General features: G+C 39.7%; 1 long non-coding RNA gene across 1 annotated transcript in view; it reads right to left on the reverse strand.

Moving 5' to 3' along the window:
- Positions 1-17,070, reverse strand: part of LOC125109292 (uncharacterized) — an 86,174-nt gene that overhangs the window by 14,081 nt on the left and 55,023 nt on the right. The window contains exon 3 of the long non-coding RNA XR_007130175.1: positions 3,608-3,722. This is a non-coding gene — a long non-coding RNA (uncharacterized LOC125109292). The remainder of the gene's footprint in view (positions 1-3,607; positions 3,723-17,070) is intronic.

A 17,070-nucleotide genomic window follows, 5' to 3' on the forward strand; every position in this document is an offset into this window, starting at 1 on the left:
TGTGAGCCAGAATTTCTCAAGTGAGATTTGAGAAACAGTTTTCTTATAGTAAAACTCATCCTTTTCAAAACCACAGGCTGATGGTTTTGACAAACAGAGTCATGTAAGCACCAGTGCTACCAAAGTTAAAAAGAGTGGCCACCCCAAAATTTGTCTTTGTGCCCTACTGTTGTCTATATCCTCCCCATAACCCCAGGCCCTAGAAATCACAGATCTTTCTGTCCCTATAATTTTTCCTTTTACAAAATTATCTAAATGGAATAATATCGTATGTAGTCTTTGGTATTAGCTTTTGTGACTTAGCATAATGTTTTTGATTTTCATCCAATTTGTGGCATATATCAGTCATTTGTTTCTTCTTATTGCTGAATAGTATTCAATTATATGGATGTACCACAACATGTTTAGCCATTCACCAGATGATGAACATTTGGAATGTTTCCAGTTTAGGGCTATTATGAATAAAGCTGCTATGAACATTCCAGTACAGGTCTTTGTCTGGACCTGTTTTCATATATATATATATATATATATCTAGAGATAGAGTCTAGGAGTGGAATAGGGGTGTGTGTGTGTGTGTGTGTGTGTGTGTGTGTGTGTGTGTGTATCTCCTATATCTAGGAGTGGAATTCCTGAATCATTTGGTAAATACGTGTTACACTTTATTTAAAAAAAGACAAAAGCTTGTCCAAAGTAGCTGTATAAGAATTGCATTTGGTGAGCTAGAATTTTTTAATGATGAGATTTTACCAGATAAACAAAGATCCTGAGAAGTGAAAGAAAATGATGGGTTTCAGGAATGAGAAATATTTCAGCAGGATAGAGGATAAGGTAGCTGTAGAAGAGGAGATGGACGTAATGTAGGAAAAGTATACCGTATGGACAGCTCTGTACTGCTCTCAAGTCATTTTTATGAGCTCGCTTTGAAGTTCAGAAAGCCTAGATTTTGGAATACAGAGATCATCAGGTTGTTTCTTTTCATATTGCAAAATTTTCTTTTCCATCACGTAAGTTAAATGGGAAAATACCAATTTTCCCAGAGTGTGGAAAAGTTTCCACCCACATGTCTATCCTAATCTCCTGTTTATCTGGAATTATCTAGAATTATGAAGCATGGGAATTAAAATTATTTATAAAGAGGAATTAATTGATTCTACCCTCCAGAGTCCATCCAGGAGAGGGCAGGAACCCATCACAACTAATCTTTCGATCAAAACTGCTCTCTATCCCTGCTTTGCCTCTGTGAATTAAAAAATACAAAAAACTCAAAATCTTTTTTTTTTTAAGATTTTATTTATTTATTTGACAGAGAGAGATCACAAGTAGACGGAGAGGCAGGCAGAGAGAGAGAGGGAAGCAGGCTCCCTGCTGAGCAGAGAGCCCGATGCGGGCCTCGATCCCAGGACCCTGAGATCATGACCTGAGCCGAAGGCAGCGGCTTAACCCACTGAGCCACCCAGGCGCCCTCAAAATCTTTTTTCTTTCTCTAAAAGCATTTTTCAGGGCTCTTCAACCTCTATTTTATATATATTTTATTCATATAATATATAACACTTAGTCTCTAGAAAATCAAAATGTCCTATGGTGCCAAGGAAAAAATTGGTCCAGAAGCTGCTTGGTAGGTTGGGCTGATGTGATACACACTTTTTTTCCTCATTCTTTTCTTTTGTTGAGTTTCCTTTAGACTACGTTGACTCAGGCAAAATAGGACTGCTTCAAAGGATCTGGTAGGACATTACTTTTTCTCCCTTCTTCTCTTTTATAAACATGATGATCTCATGGTGAGTCACTGCCATTTCCTCCAAAGTTTTCTCTCTGTACATGATGTTACTGGCAGTGATGCCCCATCACCTTGGAGCCTTGGTATTTACTAGGCAGTCACCTCTCCTGCAGGTCTTCCTCTGCGGATGGGACTAAATCTAAGATTTAATGAGTTTGGGAGCTTCTTATCTGAGATCAGGAAATGACCAAGGACAGGTGAGAACTGACAGCCCCACTCTCCTTCATTTTATCCCCACTTAGCTCCATATACACTCTATAGGAGTTCCAGGTCCTAAGCATCAGACTGCTTCCTTCAATGATCAGGAAATGGCAAACCCAATCATGTTCTGGTTATGTCTTATGATTTCCCTCATGCCTTCAAGTACAAGTACAGATCTTGACCAAGATGCTCAACAGGAAGGCAATATTCAACATTCATGGACTACATGGGTATCTAATTACCTTCACTGATTTAAGCTTCCAAGATAAGAAAATGCATAGTGAAGAATAAAGCCATCTATCCATGGCTGCAACTAAAAGCACCTTCTTAGAGCTTGTTAGAAGTGCAGAATATCTAGCCCTGCTTCACATCAAGTGAATTATGATATGACTTTACATAAGATCCCCAAGTGGTATGTGTGTACATTCAAGTTTGATGACAATTTCCTCAGACTGTAGGGACTAACAAAATACTATCCAAATAGAAAGGACATCTGAAAAGAAGATAGAAATGCGCATGGCTAGAGATGGATGGGAGGTTGGAGGGAAGAGTTTCGAGGGGGGTAGAGAAGGAGGAAGTTGACCAGTGTTCACGAGAGCACCCTGTTATCTCAACAGATGGGCATGAATATTACCAGCTAGGAGCCATTCCTATTGTATCTCACATGATGAGTGAGGGTTGATGCCCCAGCAGTGCAGGCAGCTGTCTGCCATGAGGCTATGCACCTAGCTAAATGGGAAATCTTTTCAGAAATTTATGAGCCATACTCAAACAGCAGCCAGAGCTCTGAAGCTCCCCATCAATCATGTCACCCCTTGTGTGCTCCTTTCCCTTGATTTAGGCAAACAAATGCAAAGAGGCCTGGACCTCATGAGTCCTTTCCCCATCAATATGCACACCAACTGCACTACCTTTTGGTAGTAATACTTGCATCTCTGTAAGATAGACAATCTTTGTTAACATACGGAAGGTCTGAAATGAGAAACTACAGCAAAATCGATTCATCCAAGTCTCACAGAATGACCTTATTTTTTGAGTAAGAGATACACTCCAGTCAACTAGAAAACCATGCACAAGAATTTTGACACAGGAATGCTCCCTGTGGATATTCACTTTCAATGCACCTCTGATTACGAATGAGGAATGGCAGATCAAGGTCAAACCATCTATTGGCGGGAGGACTGATGTTTGAATTCAGGTTGTATGACCACTACTTCAGTTTTCTCTTCTCTATTCTCTTGCTAAAATGCATGCAATAAATAAATATGTAAAATACCTAAGGCCTTCTCTTTGAAGCCCAACCCCACCAGTCAGAACAAGTATGACTTGGGGCAAATCACTTAACCTATGGGAGCCTCTGAATTCCTCCTTTGCAAATGGGGATCATGACAGCTGTATGAGATGAGATCAGGCTCATCCAGGGAGGTATGGCCATAGACAATGACGGCTATAGGAAAGCAGTGTGAGTTAGTTCAGGGAGGCACTTCTTGTAATTTCTGGCACATAAGAGACCGTCGGCAAATGGGAGAGAGAAAGAGGGTTTTATTACTCCTGTCCTTCATGCCACACAAGCGTTAGTATCTCAGCACAATCCCTGCCAGTTTTCCTCTAAATAATTTGACTCACTCATAATCGCAGTACACAGGTGCTGTCACATGGTGGTTTATTCACAGTGCTGTGCCATCTTCAGAGTCTTCATCCAATGGATCCAATGGTATTTCACTGAATGGATTACACCCACCTGGAAAACACCATTAATTCCATTGTTAGGTTGTTTACAATTTTTTGCCTTTAGGAATTTATCTGCAACAAACATCTTTTAGTGCTCAGTTTTGTCCATGTTTTGAGTTAGTTCCTCAGGCTAAATTCCCCAAAGAAACCATTTTGGTTCTTTGAATATAAAGAACACTCTGAAATTATATTTCACTGTAAGAAGTACTTAAATCTTAAATCTCCACAAAACTGGGATTATCAGATTCAGAATTTCTTCACACATACACACATACATATATTCAAAAAGAAATAAGATTCAAACCTCTTTTAGACAATGACAGAATATATTTGGATCAAACCATTTTGGGAGGTATATTTTAGCACAAGGGAAGAACAGAACCTATAAGGAATCTGATAATTTCGTGTTAAAGGCGAGAATGATGCAGACAAATGCAGTATGGCTCAGAAAAGGAACAAAATGTCTGAGGATCGGATTTACAGGGAAAGACCTAAAACTAATACATATGTATAGCTTGGCTCGGTTATAAGTAAAGAAAGAAATTTGAACAGCCTCTAAGCTTTGGAGAAGTAAACATCAGAATAGAAAAGACATTTGCTTTATCTTGCATTGTATCTATTTGCTTAACAAAACTCTTAAAAAGAAGGTCCTACAACACATTTCACCCAAGTCTCCCTCCCCTAGTCTTGGCCCACTAATATTAGACTTAATTATTTATCATCACTAAGAAAGGAGGAGGAGGAGTCATCTTCTAGGTCATGAATGAGTCTTATCTACACTTTCCACTGCTCTGAACTAGCTGGGATACACCAGAGAGCAGGTGTAAAAAAATGACGTGAGATTATCATTTAGCTACAGAGTTTCACAATCTAAAAAATATCAAATTACTGTCTCCTCCTCTTCTTTCTGATTCTGTTTCTTCTGAATGTGGACTGTGGGACAGGTAGACCCGCCTCACACTCAACAGAGGGAAGAAACATGAATGTGCCTGCCTTATGGAATGTGTCTTTTATTCAACCTAAGAAAAGTTTATCAATATGCATATTATCATGCCATTTGAACCTTACATTCCATTGGTATAAGGGTTTCATAATACTACTCAGCAACAGTTTTTAAAGAGCAAGATTCAAGAATGCCATTCTGACTTGTATAATTCAGAGAAAGATTATAAAACAGCATTCCAACACATTACCCCACAAAAAGCACACCAAATAGCACCATTTGTAAGCAAAATAATGAAGGAAAAGAATAGTTCAAGAGAGCAACTGTGAAAAATAAAAAAAACACACAGACATTTATTTGAAAAGGGCCCTACTCAAATCTGTTTTACTATTTATGAAGTGGTTAAAGTAAATGAGAAATGAAGTATGACTCACAACCCTAAGGCCATAATATTAAACTTTCTGTAACCCCAGAACTGTATCTCCAAACAAAATCTTACTTAGAAACTCAATATATAAAGCAAGTCAGAGAAGTAAGGTGGAAGCCGGAGTACAAATTTGGGAATTCCACCAGGCCTGGTTAACTCCAAAATGGGTGGGTGGGGACCCCAGTGTGACACCACAGTCCTAAGAGAAGCTGGAAAACGGAGGAGTTTGAGATGATAGTGATGGCAGAAAATGAAAAAGAATATGGAGAGACTCCTTAAAAGGGAAATTAAAATGGAAGAGAAAACAGGGGTATAAGATGGGGATGGCCAGCAGAGAGGGGAATAGAAAGGAAGAAAAACAAATCAGTGTGTTTAATGTTCACTCTCTCAACTTTTTGCCCAGAGGAGTTGCTTTTTAAAGTGCTCTCTGACTGTTAAGACAGAAAATGCTTTTTTTTTTTTTTTTTTTTTTTTTGAGACCCATGATAAATGGTGTCAGATGATGGCACTGGACCAGCCAACTTCGCTAAAGCAACAGTAGGACAGAACCACATTTCACACACATCTTGCTTCTCAACCTTCAGAAACTGAAATACATGTAAAATATAAAGTAAGACCTTCTAAACAATAGTCAACACACCCCAAGATACATTCAGAAACAAACACCAAAAATGTTAGGAATATAGGAACTCATAGAGCAACTAGAGGTAACACACAGCCTTGCAGGCAGGGCGATCACTTTCCACCTGATGGGAATTTTGAATTTCCCACCTGCCTGCCCATAGGTACCTCTGAGCCAGCCACATCCAATTTTCCAGATCATTCCAGAGCTCTAAATCCCTGTGAGCCATTCTCTTTGACGATAAACATATCCCTACACCTCTCTTTTACCAAGTCCGTATAGAACCAAATATCAAATATGGTTGCTCCATCCTCAGACTTGACAACACACTTTGTCCCATTTGTTGTCCATGGTAGGGCTTATCATAACATTAGATAATCATTTGTGGGGTATTTTCCCCTCTCTTATTAGACAGGAAATATCATAAATAAGGGGACTGAACTTCATTCTCGGTACCAGCCCAGTGTCTAGCACACAGTAACTATGAAAGTCTTTGATGAACAATAAAAAGCAACATGTACTGAGTATTCATTATGTACTAGGCACAGAGCTTTAAGCCCTTTACATCCATTATCCCATTTTATCCTTAAAACAAAACAAAATATTCCTTCTTATTTTTGTCATTTGACAAACGTGCAAACTGAAACATCTAATTGTTGAACACCTTGACCACTTACATAAGTCCAGCAACAGGTGATGCCAGACTCAAACCCAAGCAGCCAAACCCAGAGTCCCAGCAATGAACCACTAAGCTGACTGACTAACAAGAAAGAAAATGAATGTAACTTAAGGCAAAATTGAGAGATTTTAAGGATCCTTTCAATCCAAACATTCTAGGTTCCCAATGATATAAAAAGTCCTACTTTGGGGGTGCCTGGGTGGCTCAGTGGGTTAAGCTTCTGCCTTTGGCTCAGGTCATGATCTCAGGGTCCTGGGAAGGAGCCCTGCTATGTGCTCTCTGCTCAGCAAGGAGCCTGCTTCCCCCTCTCTCTCTGCCTGCTTCTCTGCCTACTTCTCTGCCTACTTGTGATCTCTGTCTGTCAAATAAATAAATAAAATCTTTTTTAAAAAATTTCTGCTTTGAATCTTTTTTTTTTTTTCTTGACAGAGACACAGTGAGAGAGGGAACACAAGCAGGGGGCGAGGGAGAAGCAGGCTTCCTGCTGAGCAGGGAGCCCAATGCAGGGCTCAATCCCAGGTCCCTGGGGTTGTGACCAGAGCCAAAGGTAGATCCTTAACGACTGAGCCACCCAGGTGCCTCCCTGCTTTGAATCTCAGAGCACTTCTGCCCTTTCTCTTCCTTGCCTAGCCACCCTTTTCATCACTGTGCTTTGCACAGATTTGAGGACTTAAGAAACTCTGAAATAGACATAAGGCCCCTTCCCAACTCAGCAGCCTGGATGTGTAACTCCATAGGTGGGTAGGCGTCTACATAGTGACAGGAACGTGGGTGGATGATTCATAAGCAACCCAAAGCTCCACCTCTAACAGCTCCCATCCCTGCCGCTCAGTCTAAAAGGTTAAAGGTTGGGTGTAAATAGTAAGGGACAGGAAAAAAAAAAAAAAAAAAAAAGGCTGGCTGGCTTTGGTTCATAGAGCCAAATAGTAATAATCCCTCAAAACATTATTTTCCTTCTGGCTGCACTCTCAATGGCCATTTTGAGTTCAAAACACAACACTGTGTATATGCATGGGTGAGTCAGTGAGTTCACGACCTGATGTGAGTCACTCTGCCTTAAGCAGAATGCTAGTTCTGATCCCTTTCTTTTGGAAGGAGTTCTGAAATTACGATGAAAGTTAAGATTTACTTGCAAGGATACCTTTCCAGCAGCTCTCTGAGGCCTGCCCAGATATTTGCAATAAACAGGCACATGGGCCTCCTCTGATAAGGAAGGAGGGAAGGAAGGAAGAAAGAATGGGAGGGAGGGGAGGGGAGGGAAGGGAAGGAGGGAAGAAGGGAGGGAGGGAGGAAAGGGGAGAAAGGGAAGAAAGGAGGGAGAGAGGAATGGAGGGAGGGAGGAAGGGAGGGAAGAAATATAGAAATGTGAAGTATCAAAAGCAAATAGGAATGGAAATCCTATGCTCTCAGGCATGGGATGCTTGGATGGAAGCAGGAGTAGTTGTGAAGTACTATTGCTCTTGGGTATTCTCATCAATAGATTCCAAGGGTCTGTTCTTTCTTGGCTTTAAAAGGAGGGGGGCAGTGGTGCAAAAAATAATTACTGAGCTTCTGTTACATGCTGGGCTCTGGGCTGTTGAGATTATTGTAGTCAATGAGGTAAGCATTGTTTTTTCTCTCATGGAGCTTATAGTTCCATGGTAAGTCAGCTACAAAAAATCAGCAGTGTAACGGGTGCTCTAATGAATACATTCAGGGTGCTACAGACTAACATGAGAGCCAGAGACCCCACTTCAAGGGCAGGGAAATGCCCTCCCCCTATTCAGAACTTCTATTAAGTAGGTAATAAAGTATTTGCTAGGCAGAGAACAGAAGAGAAGAATGTTCCGGGTAAAGGTTAGGTGCAAAAGTGCTGAAGCTGAAATGAACATGGAACATTTAGGACTCTGAAAGCAGTTCAATGAGGCTAAAGCACAGAAAGGGTAGAGAGAAGGCAGGGAATTCAGAATCTGGGAGGGTTCCTTGTTTATCAACTGATCAATATGAATTTATCAACTCCTATCATGTGTAAATCCTGCCTTTTTGTAGAGTTAGAGGAATATGAAAAAAAGACACATTAATTCAGTCTACTTTGGGGCTTTCTTCCTTATTTCTTTGACCAAGCTGAAACTGGCCATCTCACTCACTGTATTGTGAACCTATCCATGAACATGGTGTCTTTTCCAAAAGGCTTAATACCCTGAGATCAAAGATATCATGTCCCTGTAGGAAGGAGTTCTCTGTGCACTCACAATTTTTACAGCAATAGTATGATTTCATTAAAAAAAAAAAAAACTTCAAGATATGTCACCTCAACATATGGTATTATTACTAACTACATACTTTTTCTTTCTACCTGCATAGGTTTGGGGATAAAGCAAGAGTATCTTACTTACAGAATGTTTTACGGAGCATTTTCATCTATTTGCCTTCATGGGAACTAGACAGTCAACATGGGGATACACTACTACAGTGGGGAAACAAATTTACCAAGGTTGTATAGTTTTCCCCAAAACCATGTTAGTAAGTGGAAAAACAAGATAAATACAATGGCTTCTCTCGGTCCCATATCCTTTCTTTCCAAAAAGGTAGTTTCTCAAAAATATGATCCACAGAACACCTGGTTAAAATACAGATTCCAGAGTCTTGCCTCAAAATCTCTGGAATCTTCTCCATAATTCCTCAGGTACCCTTAAAGTCTCAGGATACCACTCTTCACCAAAATCCATCAAAAGAACCCATTTTAATTGTCAGAACATTGCAAAACATTGTTCCAAATCTGTACTAGAATATTTATAACAGCATTATACATAATAACCAAAATCTGGAAATCCCACCAAATGCTGGTCAAGAATAAGGGAATACCATATGGCAATGAAAATGAAAGATCTACAAAAACATGTCATGTTCTGAAATCTCACAAACATTAACATGGCATAAAAGAAATCAGGCACCAAATAGTACTTAACATGTGAATCCAGGTTTATATGGTACAAACAGGCAAAGCTAAGCCATGCTGTCAGAAGTCAGAATGACAGTAATCCTGGCAGCCGTAGGGCATGTGAGGTGAGGTGGGGGGGTGAGGAAGGTGCACAAGTGGGATCTGAGCATGCTTGCAGTCTTCTGCCTCTTCATCTGGATGCTGCCCACATGGATGTGTCTGATTTGTAGAAATCCATGCAACAGCGCACTTAGGCTATGTTAATTTTTCTGTGGCATATATTATACCTCAGTGAAAATAAGTTTCAAATGTAATAAATGTCATTCCTAAGTCTTAAGAAAAGTAGAATTCCCTTTAAAACAAACACTGTGCTTGTGTCTAAAGGTTGTCCCCACCTGTGTGTCAGTTTCACCACCATGGAATGGGCCAGACATACATCACTGACGTGGCTCCCAGTGTTCCATCTTGGACAAGTCTGGTCCTCATCCTAGCAATAGATTCATTATACCTGATTATGTCTACTGGTTTTCCTGGTCATCTAATACCTATTCACTGCGTACCCAAATCATATGAAAAACAGCCCCCCATAAAAGCAGACACCCCACACTACCAACTTTCCTTCCCCAAATAACCAGTATGTACAGTGTTTGATTACTTTCTTTCAAACACTTTTGTCCTATATGTACAAGTATACTTTTGACACAATTAAGATGGTCTGATAATTTTAGATCCTGATTTTTTCACTATTATATTGTGAATATTTTCTGACTCATCACAAATACTCAAGATTATGATTTGAAGGATTCATTCACTGATACTGAGAGTCTATTCAACTCCTGTAACATGTCAACCCTGTGCTGTGTATTGAAATGGAGTTGAAGATGTATGAAACATAGATCATACCCTCAACAACCTTTAGGAGATGGTGTGATTTGGGCTAAACTAGCTCTTAATCTCTCAGTCTATTTTGTAATCTATAAAGTGGGAGCAATAGTACCATCTAATCAGGGTTCTTGAGGGAATGAAGATAATACATGTGAAATGCCTAGCATTTAGTAGGCAAATAGTAAGTATTTGTACCCTTAGAAAGGTATACATATGGAAAAGTGCCAGTATGAGGAAATAGAGGACTGGACATATACCAGAGCAGGAAGGATTCTGAGAAGAAAGATCTTTTCTATAGGCTAGAACCTTGCTACTCCAAGTGTGGTCTGTGGACCAGCAGCATCAGCATCACCTGGGATCTTGTCAGAAATGCAGAATTCAAGACCTGCTCCAGTACTGAGTCAAAATTTATTTATATATATATATATATATATATATATATATATATATATATACACACATATGTGTGTGTGTATATATATATATATAAAACACATATATTATATATAATATATAAGTATATATATTTAAATATATATATTTTAAAGATTTATTTATTCTAGGGAGACAGCGTGTGAGCAGGGCGGGGGCCAGAGGGAGAAAACCTCAAGAACACTCCCCACTGAGCATGGACCCAAACATCCAGCTTGATCTCACAACCCTGAGGTCATGACCCAAGCTGAAACCACGAGTCAGATGCTCAGCCGACTGAGCCACCAGGCACCCGCCAAAATTTCTATTTTAATAATACTCCTGGATGGTATGTGCGCCAATGAAAGTTTGAAGAACACTTTGCTAGATGGGTTTTCGGTGACATGCAAAATTCAGATACTCAGGGGAAAAGATGCGGACAACGGGCATTCCATGGCCAGGGAGAGAAGGGAGAGCGAGTTTAAAAACCACACTACGGGAAGGTCCTTAGCAGCTAACTTACTTAAACCAAAGAACTGTCTGGGGACGCAGTAAGAAATGAACTAGACTCGAAAGCTTAGGTCATATTATCCATGGCCTTGGGTTCTAACTAGAGGTTTGGCCCTTATCTCTCCTCTGGTCTAATGTCTTTGTACATTTCGCTCTTAAGTTCTGATTTCCAATAGAGCTATAATCCTCCAAAAATATGATTCTTAAAGTGTGAGTAGCTGACCATCTAGAATAGAACCCCTAGGAAGCTCCTTGGAAATTCAGATTTTTGGCTCTCATTCCTCAGTTTTATCTAAGTGTGGATCCTGGAATTTCAAGCCTGAGAACCACTACTGTTATCCAATGTCTGTCATGAGGACTCACTGTACAATGTAATCACATTAAAATAAAATAAAACTGTCCTTAGACTTCTATTGCTAGTTTTAAAACAAGCACTAAAATTCAACCCACATGCGCTGCTTAAGAAGAAGGAGCATAATCAATGTTCCCCATATCTCTAATACCAAGAGCAATAACCGGATGATCAACAAGCATTTGCTGAATGAGTGAATAAATGCATGGATGCAAGAACGAATGAATGGCTAAGCACATAATTTCAGAGATTACTCTGAAGTGAACAACTATGTGTATAAATAACAGCTGCATTTTCATACTAAAAGTAATGAGCAATGAAATCAAATGTATTCATTTTCAGAAAGAATGAAACTCACAATTGCCTGCAACAAACTTCTTTTGAAAAACTGACATGAATATAATCAATATCCAACAAATAGACTTCTTTATAAATTGACTCCAATATGGCTGGAAAGATACTGGTTTGGTTAGAGTCAACTGCAGTCTGTGTTGGAGCTTTGAGATGCTGGGAATTTTTCTGTAAAACAATGCATGCATCTAACAGAGATTTTAATATTCTATCTTGAGTTGGGGCTTGGGGCAGGACCTTCAGAATTCAACACAATGCTATCCTTTCTGTTCCAAAAAAAGCAAGGAATTATTTATGTTATCTGGAATTTTCTCAATCATCTGAGAAAGTAAGTACAGAGCAGGTGAAAATTCAAACAATTTGGACAGTGTTTGAAAAATGGATGAGACGAAGAACGTATTTCTTCCCATTAGCCATGATTAATTGCATAGAACAAGAGGGGGTTCAAGTCACTGTATGGAAACAGCTCACTTCCAGTGTTGATAATGGTCAACAAGCAATGTCAGCACCCCATTTAAGGAAATTGCAGTACCGGAGTCTCCAGCAGGAAAATCTTTTGCAGTCACTATTAGTCAGGATGCTTACCTCTGCAAAGATGGAAAAATCTCTCAAACTGCATAAGCAAAAATGAAAATGAAACCAAAAATAACACATTTCTGAAATTGCTGGGTTTTTTCTGGCTTTATATGAAACTTGATCGAGGCCTTGGGTAATGTCATCAAGACCCAGTATCCCTATCTTGCCCCACTGTTCTTCTCCACCTTGGCTCAACTCTCAAGCAGCTCCTCAGGCAGTGCCAAGATGTCTGCCAGCAGCTCCAGGCTACTGCAGCTTCCAAGGTTCAAATTCAGTATACAAAACAGCTTTTTCTCCCAGTAACTTCTGAACTCACTTTAATTAAACTAATTTGGCCATCTTGAACTAATGACTAAGGCTAGAGAAGGATCTGGGACTGGGTCATGTGCCCACACCTGGACCAGTTAGTGAGAACATGGGGATATAGGGCTGTGATAGGTCAGGCTCGCAAGGTCTGCCTTGGGCATCAGGAGTGGAGCCCCACCAAAACAAGGACTAACAAGCAGGAATGAAGAGCCCCCCAAAGGAAACTGGCTTCTATGACCAGCGAAGGAAGAAATGGAATCCGGGCAAGCAAAGACAGCAAATGTATACTAAATGGTTTCCAAGTGACAGCTTTTATAGGCCAAATTTGACACCAAAGTTGATCTTTTTTTTTTTTTAAAGATTTTTTTATTTATTTATTTGAGAGAGAGACAGTGAGAGAGAGCATGAGTGAGGAGAAGGTCAGAGGGAGAAGCAGACTCCCCATGGAGCTGGGAGCCCGATGTGGGACTCGATCCCAGGACTCCAGGATCATGACCTGAGCCGAAGGCAGTCGTCCAACCAACTGAGCCACCCAGGCGTCCCGACACCAAAGTTGATCTTAAGGTAAGATCTGTGGCATTCACAGATGGAGGGTGCGACGTACATTCGGTGCCATCACCCTGCATGGAAACTGTGTTGCCTCACTCCCTGGTGCTTAAAATCCACAAATGGCTCAGGACAAGTTTCAGCTTACAAGGTGTTTGAAGACGTGGCCTCTCATTCTCTTTCTCCTCATTCTGACTCTCCAGTTGATAGTATTAAACTTCCTTTGCTTCTAAGCTTCTCCATCTCTCCTACCTCTAAGCCTGCGTACGTACTATTTCTCTGCCTGTCACACATCCAAACCCTTCACAAGCTCCTTTGCTGGGACTCTCCCCCAGCATTCAGGTCTCCCCTGTAAAGAACCCTAAGCTCCTGTTACCCTCTGTTATCTTTGCCCACAGCATCCAAGTCTCCTATAATAGTTCTGATCCCGTTTTACAGAAAATATTTAGTCGTCTCTTGCCACAACTGTATCATAAACTCAGTCAAGACAGGAATCATGTCCTCCTTCCTTTCCTTCTCCTCCATCCCATCCAAGAAAACAAAGCTCCAGGGAAAAATTTTCTATATTAATAGATAAATGGATATATGAAGGAAGAAAGCTTAAAAAAAATAGTACTATGAAAACATACATTGAAATATTTTAGCCCTACTAACTTATATATATATATGTATGCGTATGATATTTGTATATGAATTATATATGTCATGCATTAGATATTTATGGAAGGTGTACTCTGTGCCTGGCTTGGTTTGAGATTCTGAAGATCTATCAGGGAAAACAGATAAAAGCAACATTAAGACCTAAAATAAACATTATAAATAAATAAACTACCCAACATGTTAGTATGTAATAAGCTCTTTGGAAAAAAAAAAAAAAATCCAGCAAGATAAGGAGATTGAGGAATGCTGGGTTGGCAAAAGGCAATTTGTAACAGGCTAGCCAGAGCAGTTGCCACTGAGAACGTAATCGTTGAGCAAAGCCACGAAGGTGGGGGAGGCATGAGCCAGGCAGATATGGATGTTGGACAGGTGTGCACCAGGCAGAAAGACAACCAGTGCAAGGGCTCAAATGACAGCAAACCTGGCTTCACACATGCCTGCTGAAGGACCCTAGTCCCAATCATCTTATTACTAAGAAGAGTGAAAACCACTTTCACCTAACTGCCAAAAGATAATTTTATCTATCTTTACTGAATGTGAAAACACCACAGATAGGCCAAAACTTTTTACCTTAGTAGACTGTCCAACTCAAGAGGTTTCTCCAGTCAGCCAAAAATGTGAGAAAATAGGAAAAAGGAAAAAAAAATTGGCCACCGGGTATTGACTTAGAAATGTTCATTTACATTAACTTTATTCATCTGAGAATTTAATGGGCATGCCTTAATTATCTGGAGAAGCAAATGCCTATCAAAATGGGAAAATCATGTAATGGCTATGATAAGTTTCTTTTTATTACTGCTTTAATAACTGCAAACTTCAATGTGTACCAACAATTATATTACTATTAATGCCTATTTTATTCATTAGAAGTTGAGAAACATCTAAGCAGCTAGCTTGAATATTTTTTTTTACACTTGGTAATGATAAGCTTTGTTATTTGACTTCTTCCCATCTGGCTCGCTTCAACAAAATGATAAAGAAAAGAGTATAACAAATTTAATTATGTGAGCCATGTTTCTAAGACTGATACTGTACTAATGAGGACACATTCAGGCTCACAGTCCTAAATTTGCTCAAGAGTTGGTTACAGAATAAGCCTTTTATTCTAAACTTCCTGAGATGGTTCCAATGATTGTGAGCAGAAACATCTCTTAAAAGCTTAAAATAATACATCAAATGGCAGCAAGAGAAACAGTGCTCATGCCTGACATTTACCGCTACTTATTATATGACAGGCACTATGGATTATTTCATCTAATCTTCACAACATTCCTGATGAAGTGTGTACTGCTCTTATTCCCACTATACAGATGAATGAAGTCCAGAAGTTACTCTCCAGGTGGTGGGAGCTGAGTGGTATTACGTGATCCCAACCTCTTCACCAGAACGGATAGCAGTTGGGTGAATACCTGATGAAAGCAGGACTGATGAAACTATTCCTCCTGGGAGACATGAGCTAATTAGTGACTGCAGTTGGCTGGAACCTCCTGTAACCTACAGAGAAAGGTTCTCCGCTACGAGAAAAGAAGAAAGCAGAGATGGAAGACAGTATAGATAGAGGAGACAAAGATGTTCCTTTGATGACGAACACCTTTGCCATACCTGTTTCCAGCACCACCTCATGATTCAGGATCTGTGTATTTTCTAATAGAGTCCCTGTTGTGGCTTAAGCTATCTAGGGAGGATTTCCCTAGCTCCCACTTAAACATATTCTTTAGTGCTGGCTTTAATTCATCGGAGAACTTAATAGGAATGCCTTAATCAGGAATCATAATGTGTCCCATGAATCACCATCATTGACAGCAGAGAAGAAAGGAACAGACTAGTCACAGCAACAACTGAAAAATGAGTTTGTTACCAGGATTTTTTCCCCCCACAGTGTATCTCACATCCAAACCATTACTCAGCATTCACTCTGCACCATTTTTATTTTTTTTAAGATTTTATTTGTTTATTTGACAGACAGAGATCACAAGTAGGCAGAGAGGCAGGCAGATAGCGAGAGGAGGAAGCAGGTCCCCGCTGAGCAGAAAGCCTGATGCAGGGCTCGATCCCAGGACCCCAGGATCATGACCTGAGCCAAAGGCAGAGGCTTTAACCCACTGAGTCACCCAGGCGCCCCCACTCTGCACCATTTTTAAAAGGCATCAGCACAGCACTGTTAATAGTAGCACCTTAAAATCTGATACTCAAGCCACTATGCTGTTTAAACATTTTTTCCAAAATCTAACCCCAAAAGAGGCTTTATTGCCTTTCATTCACACACATATTTGAGTTCTTGCCACACATGACCACTCTGTTAGTTTTGCTCTCAATCCATGTTATTGTTTTCCTCGATAGCACCTATCACAATTATAATTGTGTAAAATTTATTTTTCATTTGTCTCCATGCTAGACTCTTAATTCCATGTGGCAGACTAAATATGTCTAAAATAATAGCTGCTATAGAGGGGACTCTTGAGAAATTTTTAATCAATTAATTAATCCTCTTTCCCTCCTTCTCCCCATTTACAGAAGCTCAGAGAGTATAAGAACCTTGCCAGTGCTCATGTAGCTAGGACGTGGAAAAGAGATGTTGATACCCAGCTCTTCTTAACTCTAAAGTGCATACTACTTTCACTATACTTTCACTCTCCCCTGAGTAATGTCCATGTGTCTTCTTTAATTACATGAAATCCCACTTTTCAATGGCTATAATATTTTAGTACCCTTTTAGGGATGTTGAACTTAACATATTTTTGGCAATGAAAGTTGCCTTGTAAAACAGTCACATTTTTTCACATCCAACATAAAATTCCATTATGTTACTGCCTAAAGATATAGAGCAAGAATTAGATATGGTACAAACCACCTTTACTGCACAGGTTATCTTTGAAGCATCGCTTTAAATCCTATTTAAATGGAGAAATAGTTAAGTACATATGAAGAGCAGTTTCTAAACAGTACAAAGCAAGGCCAACAGGTAAAAATGAATGGAAATATGTAGAGAGACCAATAATAAGAAAAATAAAAATCTTGAAGAAAATGAAAATGGAAACACAGCATCCCAAAATTTATGGGATGTGGTCAAAGTAGTTCTTAGATGGATATTTATAGCAATAAATGCTTAGATCAAAAAAAACAAAGATCTCAAAAAACCTATGTACACCTGAAGGAATTAGAAAAAGAAT

This window comes from Lutra lutra, chromosome 1 (genome assembly GCF_902655055.1).
Source record: "Lutra lutra chromosome 1, mLutLut1.2, whole genome shotgun sequence".
NCBI classification, from domain to species: Eukaryota; Metazoa; Chordata; class Mammalia; order Carnivora; family Mustelidae; genus Lutra; species Lutra lutra.